Below are 19,541 nucleotides of genomic sequence, written 5' to 3' on the forward strand. Positions count from 1 at the left end.
TTGCATCAGGTGCAATTCGCTGACAAGGCCATGAGTCATTTTAAACCTATTAATAGTAGTCATATGCAGTATGCGATTGCTCAATGAATGAAAATTTGTTAGGCAGTCTCTGTCATCAGATTAGCTGGTTTGTGTACTTCACCGTTACAAGTCTTAGATTATCTTTTGTAGTGCTATACTAAATCAAATTGTCAGCGGACGTAACAACATGAAACATTACATGATATTTTAACTTCTCAGTCATGTGCTTGGGAGAGATGGCTACTCACCCTGATGAAAACTATGTACGGATTCAATCCCATTGGGAATTCTGGAAAGATGGACACAAATATTTTCATCCTATAACTGGCTTGACGTATGTACCTGATTATGTATGTAACCTAAAAAATAGGATGTCAGTGTTTGAGAGCGAGAATTTTTTTCTATAGCATTACAGTCTGATGAGTTCTGTTGGCTTGACAGACCCTTAGGTTTGGATTTATGATTCCATGCATGAATACCTTTTATGTATCTTGTCCAATTCCGCCTTTGTATTGCATAACTTGATTTTGGCTCTAGGTGTGCATGGGTTTTGTTGCAGTTGTGATAAAAGGATCCCTCTGTGCCACTAATTTATGGTTCCCAAATCTCTTCCATGCAGGCAAAGTATAGGACAACAATGTTGACATAATTCACGGTCGCTGCATCCTCAGGTCTCCAATCCCAGCCCCAAATCCAAATATTATTGCAGCTGGATTTTACTTACTATTTCTGTGTTTGGTTCTTGGTATTTTCTAAAATAATTTGTAATTTTAGGACTAGACCTACATTTAAATTGCTCTATGCTTTGCCATCTGCTGGTCAAAAAAAGGTCTAGTTGCAACAGTGATGCCCCTGCAAAATAGTTAGGGTAAACCCACGGCTTCCAATTAAAATTAATATAGTTGGATATGAGCAACTTTCCACTGCACTCCCATTTAAGATGTCCAACTGATTAAAGAAACTACTCGCATGTCTGCCTCTAAATTACATTAAAGAAACGTTAGTAACTAAGCTACAAAGGACGACCCTTGTCTATATCAAAGTAAGTTCCAAGAAGTTCAATGAGATACAGTAATCCTGCCTAATTTCAGCTCACGATGTTTTGCCTCGCTGCTAAACCCTACAGGTCTCGCAACTTAGAAGCTTTGGCCCGATTTACTTTCTACTGCTCTCGGCTGTTGGTTTTGCATGCAGTTTAGCTTCTAAGCTTTGGGCCAATTTAGTTTCTACTGCTCTCAGCTGTCGGTTTTGCGTACAGTTGTTTTGTACTTAGTTATCGATGATATTAGTATCACAACGAACTCTTGTTTGGTATATTTGAGTCTGGTTGCTTGGACTGCCCAATAATGTAGTACGTATAGATCTTTGGACGTGTCTATTTTATAATCTTTGATTCTATATACATGTATAGGTCAACTAATGATACACTTCTTATATTTGGATAAGGTGCACAGTTTAGATCAACGTTCAAGTTATTTGATCAAGCATCAGGGTGATCGGCTTTTATCAGTCAGCGGCGTTGATGTAAGAGGTCAATCTGCATTTCACGCCTCATCCATGCTGCAAGGTCCAAACGAGAAGTTGGTCACGATGAAGGTAATGGACAATCTAAATAAATTCTGTCTTCTGGATTATCTCAGGAGTCAGGATCTTTCTTAACTATCTGACTATTGTGATCTTCCTTATGTTATCTGTAGGTTAAACATGGTGACTGCGCTCCTGTTAAGACAATGAAGATGCAGAGACGACTGGTTGTTACAACTACAGCTTTATGTGGTTTGCAGAAAAGAGAAAATGATGATTCATCTGTTGGATATATTCACATTAGAGTTCAATGCAGTGTCCAAAAATGATTTTGTTAGTGCTGTGTACCTGGTTTGTTGACCTTATCTTCTGCCCTTTTTCCCTTTTCCATATCCTGAATGCAGTAATTGAGTTGGTCCGTGCCTGGTGCAATCTATTTTTTTGTCTACACTCCCAGCTGCTCACAGTACAGTTAGTAACTCCCTAAAGGGCATGGTCTTTACCTCTCTTAACAAAGGCAAGGGGAACTATCTCCTTATGGTTAGGTTTTCTAAATGTCTAAACTGAGAGATCTATGTTTACATCTGCGATTCCATGCTCCGGTCTTGAAAAAATATGTAGACATGTTTAGATCTGCGATTCCATGCTCTGTTCCTTGTGAAAGTAAACTTATATGTACTGGAAAAGTGATATTCTATAGTTCAATGTGCTGAACCATGCATATCAGTTGATGAAGGTAGGGATCGCATTTTAATCTCTGACAGTAACCAGCATAGGATCATCATTAGCAACAGCCATGGGATAATTCTAGATTATGCAGCCATAGCTTCCTGTTACCTTGAGTTATGATTTTATTTATATGACCACAAGGTTTACATCCATGCAGAGTTATGAATTGCCATTTTCCTCCACTTTGCAGATTGGATCTTCCGTGAACTTTGAGGATTAAGAGTTTGAGTCAGTCAAATTCTTGCACCCACCTTCAGCATTTTAGCATGCTGCCGAAGGCTGTCTATTTATTATAGATTCAGAGGTATTATCCTTAGTAGATTGCCTTCTCCTGTTATTTTTTTAACTATTTAAATCTCCATGATATTTTCTAATCCAATTATGATATGTCTATATTTTCTAGGTTGGGCTCTCTTGCTGATCTAGGGGTAGTATTTTCTCAATCCTGTAGAGAACACCTTCCAAGTTCAGTTCATCGTTTGGGTGAGTTATCCTCTTCCTCTGCCTTTCTTACATGTTATCCTGGGAATGACAATGATTTCTGCTACACACAACACTGATCATGTTCCTTGATCATTGATATGTCCACATTCTTCTTTCTCAATCCTCCCTATTTTTCAAGACATTTGTAAATTTTAGGTTCTGTGGAGGTGTTTCCTGTCTAAAATGATGCAACGTATTTCACATATTAGACAATGTGCATTTGCTATCCGAAAAGAAGATTGTGAACAAATTTACAAGTAGTTAGTTCTTTGATCTATCGTGTGTCCTAAAAAAAGAACATAGTGAAATCAGAAGAGATTTATTGCTCCATGATATTTTCCGATCCAATTATGATATATATGTCCGTATTTTCTAGGTTGGGCTCCCTTGCTTATCTAGGGGCAACACTTTCTCAATCCGTAGAGAACACCTTCCAAGCTCAGTTCATCATTTTGGTGAGTTATCCTCTTCCTCTGCCTTTCTTACATGTTATCCTGGAAATGGCAATGATTTCTGCTAGACACAACAGTGCCTCTACATTGTTCCAGTTAACCGGTCACCGCATGTCAAATCTTGCTGCCTCTTTTAACTTCAGGCATGTATGAACCGCGTTATGGATTCAGTGCTACACATCTCTGCAGACTGTAAAACATAATAAGTGTTGTCCACCTGCATTTTTTCAACTTAGGTACTTCCTCTCAAATCACTAATTTAGTCTCCACTTATGCTTTGTTTCACTACATTTTATTGAAACACAGGCCACATGGAATCGCAGCTGAACCTCCATCTCAGCAAAACAAAAAAAGCGCTCCACTCTCTTGTTCTAATATTTGTTGGCCGTACGTTCCATACCGTGCTATGTCAGCAAATCTAACATTCAACATATGAATTTGGTGTCAACTTTTCAGGTTTGCCTTCCTAGGTCTTAAGATCAGGAATACAGTCAAGATACCCAACGCTTCTTCCTTCACTGTAGCAGCAAGAAAAAAGAATAGCCTTCAGATTATTTTCTGTACATTCTTTCTATCTATGCCTTTAACTGACGATGACATAATATTATTATATGCTACATAGAATTTCTATTTCAAAGATATCTTTTCCAACTGCTCCAAAAAAAAGGCCACGTATTGGTTGATGTGTCATAATGGCCATGTATTAGCTGCTGCTGTGAGAGTTCCCAAAAAGATACAGGCCTCCTAATTGTTGACGAAAAGTTAAGTACACACATCTATCTTCGTATGACAAGTTAATTAAAACTGTGGCTGCTCTATAGCTAATGCTCTTGTGTTCGAACCGGCATATTTGTGGGGTTTTGAATCATATATATATATATATGCTGGTGCATATAGTTAGTTCTACTTTTTGTTACTGCCCTTGCATAGGATATATATACCTCAATAGGATATTCTTTCCTGATTTCTTAAAATAAATAGCTATACACCTGCATAGGATATGTGCACCTGCTTCTAACCTAATTATTTCCTGTACATTGTTTCTATCTATGCCTTTAACTAACAATGACGTAATATTATTATATGCTACATATAATTTCTATTTCAAAGATATCTTTCCAACTGCTCCAAAAAAAAGGCCATGTATTGGTTGCTGTGTCATAATGGGCATGTATTAGTTGCTGCTGTGATAGTTCCCCAAAAGATACAGGCCTCCTAATTCTTGACAAAAAGTTAAGTACACACATCTATCTTCGTATGACAAGTTAATTAAAATTGTGGCTGCTCTATAGCTAATGCTCTTGTGTTCGAACCGGCATATTTGTGGGGTTTTGAATCATATATATATATATATATATATATATATATATATATATATATATATGCTGGTGAATATAGCAAGTTCTACTTTTTGTTACTGCCCTTGCATAGGATATTCTTTCCTGATTTCTTAAAATAAATAGTTATATACCTGCATAGGAGATGTGCACCTGCTTCTAACCTAAAGTGTTTTTTTCTGGTTTGCTATGTACTTAATCTATTCTGATTGGTTAAGGACTATGATTCATATTGCATTGCTACAATACATGATTCAGAAGGTACATCCTGATCAATGTCTACTGGCTACTGTTGCCTTGGCGATTCTTATGCAGAGTCCGCAGTCATGAACAAAACGAGAGTGCTAAATGTTTTTGTGATTATTTGGCGTCACAGTTATGATTTAAGCTATGCAGCACTTCTAATTGTCCATCTCATCTTTTTCAGTGTCCAAGAAATAAAAAAGCACAGATGCGAACTCTGCCGAAAACGGACTCATCTGACCATAGGTACTTGCATTTAGTTTACTTTTGTTGTGCTTCCTACAACCTTACAAAATGACCAGTCTCGGCTTCCTTCCAAGTTTCACTCTGTACTTCGTTATCTGCAGTCCAAAGTTAGGCGAAAGAAAGGCTTAGGTTCCTATATGTATCATCATTTTTTCCATTCACTCAGATTATGAATATCCATAAGTACTTCATGGTATATCTCAAACCAATGGCTTAGGTTCCTATATGTATCGTCATTTTTACCATTCACTCAGATTATGAATATCCATAAGTACTTCATGATATATCTCAAACCAATTCAGTCTCTGCATTTGTAACTGCACGTGCGCGCGATGGTGCGAGCCCTTTCACCAGTCTATATTAAACTCCTAATATTGTTTCCATCCAAAGATTAAACATATTTTTTGCCTGCGCCTTAATCAGATGATTTGCCTGGCGCGCTGCTTTCACCAGTCTATATTAAGCTCCTATTACATTCAGTAAGTCACAAAAAATTAGATTACTACAGTTTTCCCTTACTGCTGGGACATTAGTAAGCTACTAACCTTTGTACTATAAGATCGTCAGGCAAATCATCAATAGCACAACATCAAACCATCAGGTCGATGCACGTTGATAAATTTAGATCCTTGTACATACAACCGTCATTTTCTTCTGCTCACATGAAAGTAGTAGTATTCTGTAATTCTGTTTATTTCATCACCACAATTAGTATAGCTTCGGATAATCTTATATCGCTGGCACTGTTGTTCTATATTGCTCTGTTATGCAGTATTGCCTTTGAATATTATACATGCCTGCTGTATTTAAAGTACTACAGCTCACACTTACCACTGATTAATTATTCAAACATTACTTGCCAATTTGCAAATTCTGATGCTATGTTTTCCCAGCCTGCCAAAATCGTCGACCCATGTTGAAAACAAACCTGCAAAGAGGAAACTGTTTGAGAAACAATCTACTCATGAGGAGGTTTATCCTGTTTGTATCCACAAATCATATCTTTTTACCACGTACACTGTACACCGCACGAACTGATGCATTCCCACACATACCAAATATGACTACAGACTTCCTGTTAACTATACTCAACTACCTCTGTCGATCACATACTTTTCCTCTCAGGAACTCAACATAGACGTCCAGATCACCGGACATGATGAAAGTACACACGAACAGCATCCGGAGGACCACCTAGACAGCCGAACAAAAAGGTATTAAACACAAACTATAGATCGAAGATTCCAGATTTTTGCCAGACTGTTTAGAATGATAAATTAGAACATGACCATATAATCCTTCTGTGCAACTTCTCAAGCAATAATAAGTATGAACTGCTTCCAGGCCAAGAGCTCAGGATACTAAACCGCAGGCCAAGTCTGGTGGACGCAGATCATCGTCAGGCAATCAGAAAAAGTGATATAGGCTTTTAGGTACATACTGGCATGGTATTTTAGAGTCGCCTTCTTCAACACTGCTATTATCATCTCAACCTATCTAATGTTTTGTACAGCTTGTAAAACCTCTTGATGCATCGCCTTGTCAATGGCCTGTCACAACGCGTACACCCAAGCTCATCTTCAACACAATGTACATTGGTATTTAGAACGCCGGTTCAAAACTTGGCTGCCTAAATTACTATGCCACCACGCAAACTGTGCGCTTTTGGGACCGTCTTCAGCGTTCTTGTATAGTCTAGGATCCCACTATCTAATGTTATGAAACTAGGAATACTACTTGCTACTAACTGTACTCTACCACCAACTATGACAGGCTATAACCTATGACTGAACCCATGGCGTCAACTGTTGTAATATATCAGTAACACTACCCTAACCTTCCAACTCGAAACATTGCCGGCTTCATGACATCCATGTATGTAATATAAGTACAATTTGGATCTCTGCGCTCTTATATGTACCATTTGATTTCCCGTTTAATTGCGCGGCGCGCGCGATGGCGCGCATGATGTACTAGTTGACATCAAACGAGAGGAGCAGCGCTTGCCGTCCACGAGCCAGCTGAGATTGGAGGGGATGTACAACTTGGAGTTTGGACATAGTAGAGACGGTTTGTTCTTAGTAACCGTCCCTATTGTGCACATATTAGAGACGAGTTTTTATTAGTAACAGTCGTTATTATGCACATATGAGAGACGGTGAATAATCTGTCACTAATGTTGTCCACAACGTAGATGCAAATTTAGAGGCGCTTCATTTCCCGTCGCTGATGTACATCCTGAACCATCACTAATTTACTTTTCTGCCGTAGTGGAGATGACGAGGTCGAGATCAGCGAGCAGCTGCACCTGCACCGTCTCCAGCAGCAGCCTGCAGTCCCTGTTCACCTTGTTAGGGTAAGTACATTGGTATTGTCTTATAGACGGTCTCATATAATGCCACGTAATTTTGAGATGGCTTAATAGACAACATGTATAATGGTTGTCTTTTTAAGTTGTTTCATAGTAAGTGACAATTCCTTAATTTATACATAGGATAAAAGCAAAGTTGTGAGTTCATACAAAGATACAATAATTGTCTCATAGTTCTAAATTTTAGCTCATGAGATGCTTGTTTCGTGAAACAACGACATTTTTCTCTCTCCCCTCTCTTTTCTTCTCCATGTGAGCAAAAATGACATTGTATGAGATGGAGTATGAGACTGCTAATTTGTAGCAATGTACTTGCCATTAACCTGAGAATGAACGACACCACATAGACATGAAATCAAAATAATTACCTAGTTTTTTATTAAAAAATAATAAACAATAGAGAAATATAGTTACTGGTACTAGATTTTGATACTCTCCCTACCTAATTTTGTAACTCCAGCATTTTTTCCTAAGTATATCTTCTATTTTTTCATCGTTTGATTCGATTTCTCCTATAGATGAACTATATCTTTTTTCATCCACTGTTTTTTTGTGCAAAATAATATACGTCACTGGTAGAGAACAGAGCTTTACTCCCGGTGGGGAACCCCCTCTAGTCCCGGTTCCCCACCCGGGAGCAAGCATCCGGGACTAAAGGGGGGTCCTTTAGTCCCGGGTCAGGAACCGGGACTAAAGGAGGACCTTTAGTCCCGGTTCGTATTACCAACCGGGACTAAAGGTGCCTCCTGACATGCCACGATGGCCGGCACCTTTAGTCCCGGTTGGTAATACGAACCAGGACTAAAGGTTTTTTTCCTTTTTTCTTTTCTTTTCATTTTATTGTTTTCTTTTCAAAATAGGTTTTCAAAGTCGTATTGTACGCTGCTAATTATACATTTATACGCGCGTATAGTATGTTTCGGTTCAAGCATAATGAACGTATTAAATCACACAATTCAAGCATAGAATATATATATATATATATATATATATATATATATATATATATATATATATATATATATGTATGTATATGTATGCATGCATCATATATATATTTACATGCATGCATGCATATGTGTATTTTACATTATATTATTTCATGTGCATATATTACAAAAAGATTGCATTGCAGTTGTTGTGATATAACAAGTTTCCTCTCATCCTCTAGCTTGGCTTCCATGGCAGTGTTGGGTCGAAGTAGAACTCGCCCTTGGAATCGATGACCTGCTCATTAAAAAATCCGGCTATAGACTCTTGAATTGCTTTGATTTGGTCTTGCCGTATGACCTTTTCCTCCAACCATCGAGTCTACAGGTTTGAATTAAAGGAAAATAAATTAATATATGTACATATATATATATAAAGACATAGTAACACAATCAATAATAATAATTAAATGAATATATAGTGTATTTTTAACGTACTTTGAGTCTCTCTGTAGGAGTTCTTTGGGAGACCACCTTGATAAACTTGCAAACATAGTAACCACAGTAGTTGTTCCCCTGTTCCTGCCTCAGACACCACTTTACGAGAAAAAGATTTGTCATCCAATCTGGTGATCCGGTGAAAGCTATATGTCTAATTAATAAAGATGATGCGATTTAGGGGGCTTACTTTCAAAGGGATTACATTAGTGGCGCTTTGCATTTTCCCATGTGTTGCTTCTCAATAAAGGTTTTCCAAACACTGCCCAATAAAAAATTTGCCACATCATCAGATATAGTTAATCATCATATTTGTGTGTATATATAGTTGCTAGAGATACCGAAATTACCTCTGGATAATATCTATCATATCTTAGTAGTCTTGTTGTGGTTTTCTCATCGAGTCATAGATTATCAAGTGACTTTTCACCAGATCGATGTCCATCAATATCCAGTGATTGCTGCATGTGTTTATAGGATATAACGCATAACACTCATTAATTAACTAGAATCAACATATGAGCCATTAAGGATGATCGACATTATTAACACTCACTTGAAGTTGTAGGGAAAGAGTATATCCTTCTTGTGGCGTTGGTTCACTAAGAAGTTCATGAGGTTACTCTCTGACTTAGACTTCTAATTAGTCTTTGTAGTAACTGGGTCTTTGAATACTATATGGGGATCAACAAAACCAATTTCATTGCAGCCTTCCTTTCTGAGCTCTGTCATTGTAAATCTGCATATATATAGTACTTGTTAGGATAATTTATATGCATATACACACATATGATGAGTTTAATAATAGATCGAAAGAATTATTACTTACAGGCAATAGCAGCTAATGATAACTTTGTCCAGAGAGGTCAGGTGGCATAGTTGATGAAATTCTGCAAAGTCAACATACATAACATCATCGCCACGGAACCAATGTTCGTCTCTAATTCTGACACCAATGCAGAAGTCTCCACCGGTAGATGCCTGCATGTACCACTTGTTTAGCAGGTACATTTGCGTCCCCAGATCAGATAAGGCTTGAGGGTTGTATAGACTCTGGCCTAGTACAAATTTTTTCTTCCAAATATCAACCTCCGCCGCACTCTCAATGTTTCCATCACCAAACATCTGGTAAAGGTCGAGACCAGTCTCATCAATAAATTCACCAAGGTGATCCAAATCGACATCCGGAGGTATGTTTGCCTGATGCATTAATCCTAAATTTGAACCATATTCATTACCAACAACTAGCGGGGGGACCGATTGGTGCGCTTGTTGTCCGAGTTGGGCAACTCCTTTCCCTGTCCGCTTCTTTTTCTGTGCCGCCTCAATTGACTTGGTGAGAGTGCAGTCATAGTCCGATAACGTTGATTTGGACGGCTTACGAGATTCCCATTGTTGTTGCTGGTAAGAAGCCACCCTTTTTCTTAGAATATCTGGAGCTACAAAGAAGTACGGTTTCTTCGGGTTTCTCCTTGCTTCTTGATTCTTTTTAAGTTTGTCATAGAATCTAGACATATCTTTTTTATATGCATCAGTTCCTTCTTCCTTCTCTTCAGATATTATTTTGGGAATAGCCATTGGTTTCACGGTGGCTTTCTTTGCCGGCGGGGACTGGTTCTTCATTTGCGGGGCTGGCCTCTTGCTAGGCTTCTTGGTAGGTGGGGGCGGGGGAGGCGTTGGAGACCTCCTTGGAGGTGTTGGCAGCGGCGTTGGAGACCTCCTTGGAGGTGGCAGCTGCGGCGTTGGAGACCTCCTTGGAGATGGTGTGGATGCAGCCTCGCCTTCCAACACAATGTCATCGTACAGAGCACTATGATGATCTGGCGATTGAACAATTGGATTTAGGATGGGGGAGGATTTGCTACAAAAAAGGAATGGCATATTATTATGAGTAGATTGTTAATTATTTAAGCCAATACAAATTAATGATGTAGTGTTTTCATCCGCACGTACCTATGGTGAGGTAGTTCAGGAGGAGGTGGAGCCGACATCCCTGGAATGATGATGTAGCGCTTGCGCCATAGAATGAATGTCTTCTCCACTTCTCCTAGAGTCTTCTCGCCATCACCTCCAGGAATGTCAAGAGGTAAATCACTAAAACCTTTTTCAGCTTTATCTACCGAGATGGTAGCATATCCTTCTGGGATTATATTCCCATGAATCCTTGGTGTCTTGGTTCGGTCGATAGGATTAACAAGACCGATAGCCACCTTGATTGTGGAATTCCCCTTTGGAATGTGTAGCTCACACGTTGTACAAGGTTCAGTGGTGTCATCCACAGGGAAGCGCAGTCCTATGTCCCCTTGATTTGGTATCTCCGTGGAAGCACAACTGCTTTTCAACTGAACAGATTGGCTAATGTTGATTCCTGGCTCTGATGCCTGCTTGCTTGCACTCACTGCTATTTGCACTTGCCTTCTGATTTCCTCCTGCATTCTCGCTTCAAGGTTTTTTCCCGCTCTTGTGCTTCATGCACCGCTTCCTCCAACCTCTAGAGCCGCTGTGCCTCTTCTTCCTTCTTTCTCTGGCGGCTTCTATAGGAAGGTCTATCCTGAGGGAATCCATGCTCCCACGAGACACTTCCTTTGCCTCTAGTTTGACCACCATGTTCAATAGTCCTGATGGCGTATGTCAGCTCATCCTTCTCTCTGTTGGGCCTGAACGCACCACTAGCAGTAGCTCTCTGAGCATAAAACAATCTTTCTGCTGCTTCTTGCAGTCTTGCGCCATAAACGCACTTCCCTGTCTCCTGGTCTAGTGTTCCCCCATGAGCGAAAAACTAATTCTTTGCACGTTCTCCCCACTCGAGTGATTCTGGTCTGATACCCTTGGCAAGAAGGTCTGCTTCCATTTTGTTCCACTTCTTAATGGTAGTTGGGTAGCCACCTGATCCCAAGTTATGGTGGCATGTCTTCTGTTGGGCATTACGTTGGTTCTTTATCACCCGACTCACACCCTCTTCTGAAGTCTTGTACTGTACAAACTCATCCCAATAGGGCCTCTGCTTTGAGATCGGGCCTAGGACAGTAAAATCTGGTGCTATGTTCTTCTTGACATACATCGTGTATAGGTGTTTTTTCCAAGTCTGAAATTGGGTGGCCATCTTCTTCATTGCCCAATCCCTAACTCGCTCCTTCAATTCATCACCATCTATTATATCATCATAACCATCTGTTTGGAGCGTGAAATGTACCAAGACATCTTTCCAAATTAACGTCTTGTCACGATCGGAGACAAAACTGATATGAGGAGCATTGGTCTTCTTCTTCCATTCGCGGGTACTGATCGGGAGCCGGTCCCGTACAAGGTAACCACAGTGTTGCACAAATTTCATTTTATTCGGCCCCCCGGTTCTCCTGTATCCACATTGAACTCCGAGATGATGAAGCGGCCCTCCAATGGCTTTTTGGGACCTCGAACATTTTTACTCTTCGTTGTAGTTGTTGATGTCGATCCAGAGGGCTACAAAACATAAACATTATTTTTAATGGCATGAGCACACATAAGACATATGATAATATATATAGCTAATAATAAAAAATATATACTTGGCCAATATGTTGTTGCTCATTTTGTTCAAGAGCTAAGTACTGACTCCCGTCATCTGCATCCTCTTGCACGTTATTTTTAGCACCATCATCGCCGGCAACTTGAGTGCCAGTGTTGATCAAATTCATCATCAACTCCTCCTCATCCATGTTTCTCGGGTCGGCCATCTAGCTTCAAAAAACAAAACCAATATATAGTACGTCAAATCTTTGCTTACATGCGTAAAATCTACGAACAATATGCATTATTAAATCTTGCCCCTCGGTCACGGATGCAATTCGCCACACTAGGGCGAACTGCGTCGGTACTAGGGCGAATTAGGGCTATACATAAATGGCCGAGGGCGAATTGCGTCGGTGACTAGGGCAAACCACATCAGTGACATCAACAGCGCGGTTCACCCTGGTGTGATTGTTTAGCGTTAACGATAATGATAATACGAATGTTGATCGACTAGGCCGCAAGAGAGGGCGGTGTGACAAGAGTGGCGGTGCTCCACTCCGCCGTATATATGTCTATACACATGGGTGAACGAGGGCGGCGGTGCTCCGCTGTATACATAGAAACGCATGGGCGAACGAGGGCGGCGGTGCTCCGCGACGTATATATACATGCATATGAATACAAATGACGTATATATACGTGTCGGCGTGGTGGCCAGTGTGCTGACGACGATGACGTGAGGCGGGCCGGCGTGCTGACGATGACGACATGAGGCAGGCCGGGGCAGTGTCGGTGCGTGATGTTGTGATCCTATGTACCATGTGAACCATGTAGTCATTCATCATATGAGAAAATTCTATGCTGATAATGTAAGTATAAGTCATTATGAAATGTAACTATATGTGTCTTATTGCTAATATAACCATTACTATTTCTAAAATGATAAGAATTTATTTTCTTCTTCTACAGGCACAGTACTTCGTCTCTGATGCTATGATATAAAGTTTGAAGATAGTCTTCCCGGAAAAAATATGTAATGCTCATATTACTTTCGCAACATTAATATATTATATCTGTATATTCAAAGTTCACAAATGAAGAAACGTTGAAGTTTTCCTTCATTTTATATGATATTTGCGTATATAAAATCTAGGACATTTGTAATTTACTTTAGAACATCTATATTCGGTATCACAACAAAATATAACATTTTTTGAAGTTTTTCAGCCACCGTCTGAGAATGTATAGAGAGACGAACTGATCACCTCGAGCTCGGCAGTGGAGGGCCTCGGACGCGCGCGGAGGAGGGCACGGTGGAGGGCCACGGGCGCGCGCGGTGGAGGCCGCACAAGGAAGAAGAGGGCAGTGGTGTCACAGAAGGCGAACGGACGGCGGCGCGAGAAAGAAGAGGGCGGCGGTGTTCGACGAGGAGAAGAGGAGCGGATCGATCTACGCCAGGCGCTGGCTATTATATACCAGAGAGATTTACTCCCGGTGCCAGCCACCAGCTGGGAGTAAAGGGTCTTTACTCCCGGTGCGAGTTACCAACCGGGAGTAAAGGTCCCTTTACTCCCGGTGCGTGTTACCAACCGGGAGTAAAGGTATACCTTTACTCCCGGTTGGTAACACGCACCGGGAGTAAAGGGTTTTTTTTGGCGGGCCACGAAACTGCAGCCCACCTGTACTCCCAGGTGGGCTTTCCATCCGGGAGTAAAGGTGGCCTGCAGTTTCGTTTCCCGCCTGTTTTAAGCAATAGTCTTGTTAAATACAATAGAAATGCAATAGTTTTTGTTAAATACATAGTAAATTAAATAAAAGGCATAAAATTATTTTGTTAAAAATATGGATTTTCTTTTTCTTTATTGCACATAGGAAAAATCTATAACCTAACTTTTTTTATTTTTTGTTACAATTATAAAACATAATGTAACTAATATTTATTATTTCGTTAATGCAAAAATGTAGTGTTTAATTAAAATTATTAAAACTATTGGTTTTGGACAGGAAATTTGTTTTCACTTCATTTTAACGTTAATATTTTAATTTTTCATCACTCAATATCCTAATTTACCTTTTTGAGAGAGAAATCCCACCAAATCAAACATTGATTTAATTTGAAATATGACATAATAAACATCTGAATTCACAATTATTACATAATATCTCAAACACACACTACATTAAATCACTATATCATCAAGTGGGCATAGCAGTGAACTTCTTCTTTACGTATGTCCCTTGGTTATGATCGCGTCGTAACCATGGAGTGTCCTCATCATTTACCAAGATGCTAGGGTCTTTGTTCACTTTGAAGGGCGGAATTCGGTCATCCTTTTCATAATCTTCTGACATGTCCGACTTGTCCTCAATTCCCACGATGACTCTTTTCCCTGAAAGAACTATGTGGCGCTTTGGCTCTTTGGTTGAGTCATTATCGTTTTTTCCTCTTTTTGGTTTGGTAGACATATCATTGATATAGAACACCTGATTCACATCCTTGGCAAGGACGAATGGTTCATCTTTGTACCCAATATTACTAAGGTCTACTATTGTCATTCCATACTCGTTGTCTACTGTTACCCCGCCTCCGGTCACCTTGACCCATTGACACTTGAACAATGGGATCTTCAAAGTAGGTGCATATTCTAGTTCCCATATTTCATCTATGTGTCCATAATATGTCTGCTTATTCTCATTCGGGTCTGTGGCATCTATGCGGACACCACTGTTTTGGTTGGTACTCCTTTTATCTTGAGCTACTGTGTAGAATATGTTCCCATTTATCTCGTACCCTTTGTATGTGACGATATGCCATGATGGTTGCATAGCCAATAAATACAGTTGCTCATGGATGCTCTCATCACCTTGACATTTTTTTCGCAACCAACCACCGAAAGTTTCCATGTGCTTACGCGTAATCCAAGCTTCAGTCTTCCCTAGAAACTCAGATCATAAGAGATCCTTGTGTGTCTCAATATACAGATGTACCAAAGAGGAGTTCTATAGAACTGTGTAGTGCGCTTTATTGAAATAATCATCATCCGTACCAATATATGTTTTCCTCCCTAGTATCCCCTTTCCGCTTAGTCTCCCCTTATGTCTCGATTCAGGAACACCAATCGAGTCAAGGTCGGGAATAAAGTCAACATAGAACTCAATGACCTCTTCTATTCCATAGCCCTTGGCGATGCTTCCTTCTGGGCGAGCACGGTTGTGAACATATTTCTTCAGGACTCCCATGAATCTCTCTAAGAGGAACATGTTGTGTAGGAACACAGGATCGAGAATGAAAATCTCCTTGACTAGGTGAACTAGGAGGTGTGTCATAATATTAAAGAAGGAAGGAGGGAACACCAACTCAAAGCTGACGAGACATTGAACCACATCATTCTGTAGTTTAGCTAGATCAGTTGGATCAATTGCCTTCTAAGAAATTGCATTGAGGAATGCACATAGCTTCATGGTGGCTAGACGTACATTTGGAGGTAGAATTCCTCTTAATGCAACTGGAAGTAATTGCGTCATGAGAACGTGACAGTCATGGGACTTTAAGTTACAGAATTTCTTCTCTGGCACATTTATAATACCCTTTATATTCGAGGAGAATCCAGATGGTACCTTGATGTTGTTTAAGCATTCAAACATGAGTTCCTTCTCCTCTTTGCTTAGAGTGTAGCTAGCAGGACGTAAGTAATGGCGTCCATCATCTGTCTTCTCTGGATGCAGGTTGTCTCTTTCTCTCAAACAACGTAGGTCCTGTCGTGCTTCAAATGTGTCCTTAGGCTTTCCATACACACCCATGAAGCCTAGCAGGTTCACACAAAGATTCTTCGTCAGGTGCATCACGTCGATCGAGCTATGGACCTCTAGGACTTGCCAATAGGGTAGGTCCCAAAATATGGACTTCTTCTTCCACATGGGTGCGTGACCGTTAGCGTCGTTCGGAACAGGTTGGCTTCCATGTCCTTTTCCAAAGACGACTTTCACATCATTGACCATATCGAGTACATCCTCACCGGTTCGGTTGTGAGGCTTGGTCAGGTGGTCTGCCTTCCCTTTAAAATGCTTGCCTTTCTTTCTTACGGGGTGATTTGTAGGAAGAAATCGACGATGGCCAAGGTACACGACCTTTCGACATTTTTTCAAGAATACACCTCTAATATCACCGAAGCATTGTGTGCATGCATTATATCCCTTGTTTGACTGTCCTGAAAGATTACTTAGAGCAGGCCAATCATTGATTGTTACGAACAACAATGCTCGCAGATCAAAGTGTTCCTGTTTGTACTCATCCCACACACGTACACCTTCTTTATTCCACAAAATGAGAAGTTCGTCAATAAGTGGTCTCAGGTACATATCGATGTCATTGCCAGGTTGCTTCGGGCCTTGGATGAGCACAGGCATCATAATGAACTTCCGCTTTATGCATAACCAAGGAGGAATGTTGTAGATACTTATAGTAACAGGCCAAGTGCTATGACTACTGTTCTGCTCTCCAAAAGGATTGATACCATCTGTACTTAAAGCAAACCTTAAGTTTCTTGCGTCATTTGCAAACTCCGGGAATTCTCTGTCGATTGCTCTCCACTGGGACCCATCAGCAGGGTGTCTCAACATATTGTCTACCTTACGGTCTTCTTTGTGCCATCGCAACAATTTTGCATGTTCTTTGTTTCTGAACAGACGTTTCAAGCGTGGTATTATAGGAGCATACCACATAACCTTGGCAGGGATTTTCTTCCGTGGACGTTCGCCCTCAACATCACCAGGGTCATCTCGCCTGATCTTATACCGCGACGCATGGCATACCGGGCATGCATCCAATTTCTCATACTCTTTGCCTCGGTACAGGATGCAGTCATTAGGACATGCATGTATCTTCTCGATTTCTAGCCCCATAGGACAGGCAACTTGTTTTGCTTCGTAGGTAGTGGCGGGCAATTCATTGTCCTTCGGAAGCATCTTCTTTTAGATTTTTAGTAACTCTCCAAATCCCTTGTCAGATACACCATTCTTTGACTTCCATTGTAACAATTCTAGTGTGGTTCCCAACTTTTTCTGCCCTGCATCACAAGTTGGGTACAACAATTTCTTGTGATCTTCTAGCATCCGCTTGAACTTGATCTTCTCCTTTTCACTTTCACATTCTCTTTGTGCGTCACGAATGACCTGAGAAAGATCATCAGCCGGCTCATCTTCTGCGGCTACCTCATCTTCAGCTTCTCCCATTGCAGTATCATTGAAGCACACACCATCGGGAATAATATCATTGTCGTCCCATTGTTCTTCTTCACCTTCTTCCATTACAACACCGGTTTCTCCGTGCTTCGTCCGACAAATATAGTTTGGCATGAAACCCGACTTGAACAAGTGTGAATGAAGAGTCCTTGAGCAAGGATATTCCACCGTATTCTTACATATGGCACATGGGCAGCACATGAAACCGTCGTGTTTGTTTGCCTCAGCCGCACGTAACAAAGAATGCACGCCGTCAATGAACTCTTGGGAGCGGCGATCAGCATTATACATCCAATGCCGGCTCATCTGCATTACATGACATAAATATCATATTAAAACCTAGATCATAATTAATTATTTATACAACATGCGTGCCACCACAAAAGATACAAATTTATGAAAGCATCGCTACAATGTAGACAATCCCAACTACCACTAAAAGAACTAAAGCTAAAATATATTTCAGGAGCACAAGGATTTCGCGACCAATCTCAACTAAAATAGATAGATCCCCCGATTGTGCAACATCTTTGGGCTTCTTCGGCTGGATCACTGCCTCATTAGCCGCCGTATCTGCCTGTTGTGCAAGATATTTTTGCACGAGTTCAACATACTCTTCCTCCCAGTAGAAGCCTGAACATCGTCCACTGCCATCCCACTTAAATTAAAACAAAAAATTAGAACTTTAATCACAACCATCATGAAAATAGGTATAAACTAACCATAATCATTAAATACGATAAAATAACTCACATTGCGATCCGGACACTTGTAGAAGATACGATCCTTGTTGGGACCCTCCTTCTTCACTCGGTACTCTATCACAATCTTCGTCTCATCACGACACTTGCCGCATGGAATGAGAGGGAGGCCCGGCCTAAGTCTCTTTGGAAACCCATGAGAGGCCGAGGACCCGGAAGCAGTTGCCATCTACTCTCTATACTCATTTTTTAATACACTATAAATTTCTCCTTTTATAAACAAATAAAATTAAGAAACTATAAAATTATCTATATCTCTATACTCATTTTTAATACATTATAGCTCAAAAACATGTTTTAATAAATAACCATCCGTACTAGTTGACCTTGCTTACGTGATCATCTCGGCGAGCATTTCTCCACCGGACGGCACCGTACTTGGTCAAGGAAGAGCTCTGATTCTACGAGGAAGGGAACACGGTCTTCCACGACCATTGTCGCTTTCCCTCGTAGAATCAAAGCTCCTCCTTGATATCCGTTACTGCTCGGCAGAGAGCATGCTCGCCGAGCTGAACACGGTCCGCAAGTTCAACTAGTACGGATTTTCTATAATTTTCTAACTATTTTCTAAGTTTATATTTATATACTACGTTTGGGTACGGTGATTGACAGACTACTGCGACGATATCGGGACATGTGAATAAATAATCATCCGTACTAGTTGAATTTGCTTACGTGATCATCTCGGCGAGCATTTCTCCACCGGACGGCACCGTACTTGGTCAAGGAAGAGCTCCGATTCTACGAGGAAGGGAACACGGTCTTCCACGACCGTTGCCGCTCTCCCTCGTAGAATCAAAGCTCCTCCTTGACGTCCGTTACCGCTCGGCAGAGAACATGCTCGCCGAGCTGAACATGGTCCGCAACTTCAACTAGTACGGATTTTCTATAATTTTCTAACTATTTTCTAAGTTTATATTTATATATACTACGTTTGGGTACGGTGATTGACAGACTACTGCGACGATATCGGGACATGTGAATAAATAACCATCCGTACTAGTTGACCTTGCTTACGTGATCATCTCGGTGAGCATTTCTCCACCGGACGGCACCGTATTTGGTTAAGGAAGAGCTCCGATTTTACGAGGAAGGGAACACGGTCTTCCACGACCGTTGTCGCTCTCCCTCGTAGAATCAAAGCTCCTCCTTGACGTCCGTTACCACTCGGCAGAGAACATGCTCGCCGAGATGAACACGGTCCGCAAGTTCAA

Source organism: Miscanthus floridulus, chromosome 18, assembly GCF_019320115.1.
Source record: "Miscanthus floridulus cultivar M001 chromosome 18, ASM1932011v1, whole genome shotgun sequence".
NCBI lineage: Eukaryota > Viridiplantae > Streptophyta > Magnoliopsida > Poales > Poaceae > Miscanthus > Miscanthus floridulus.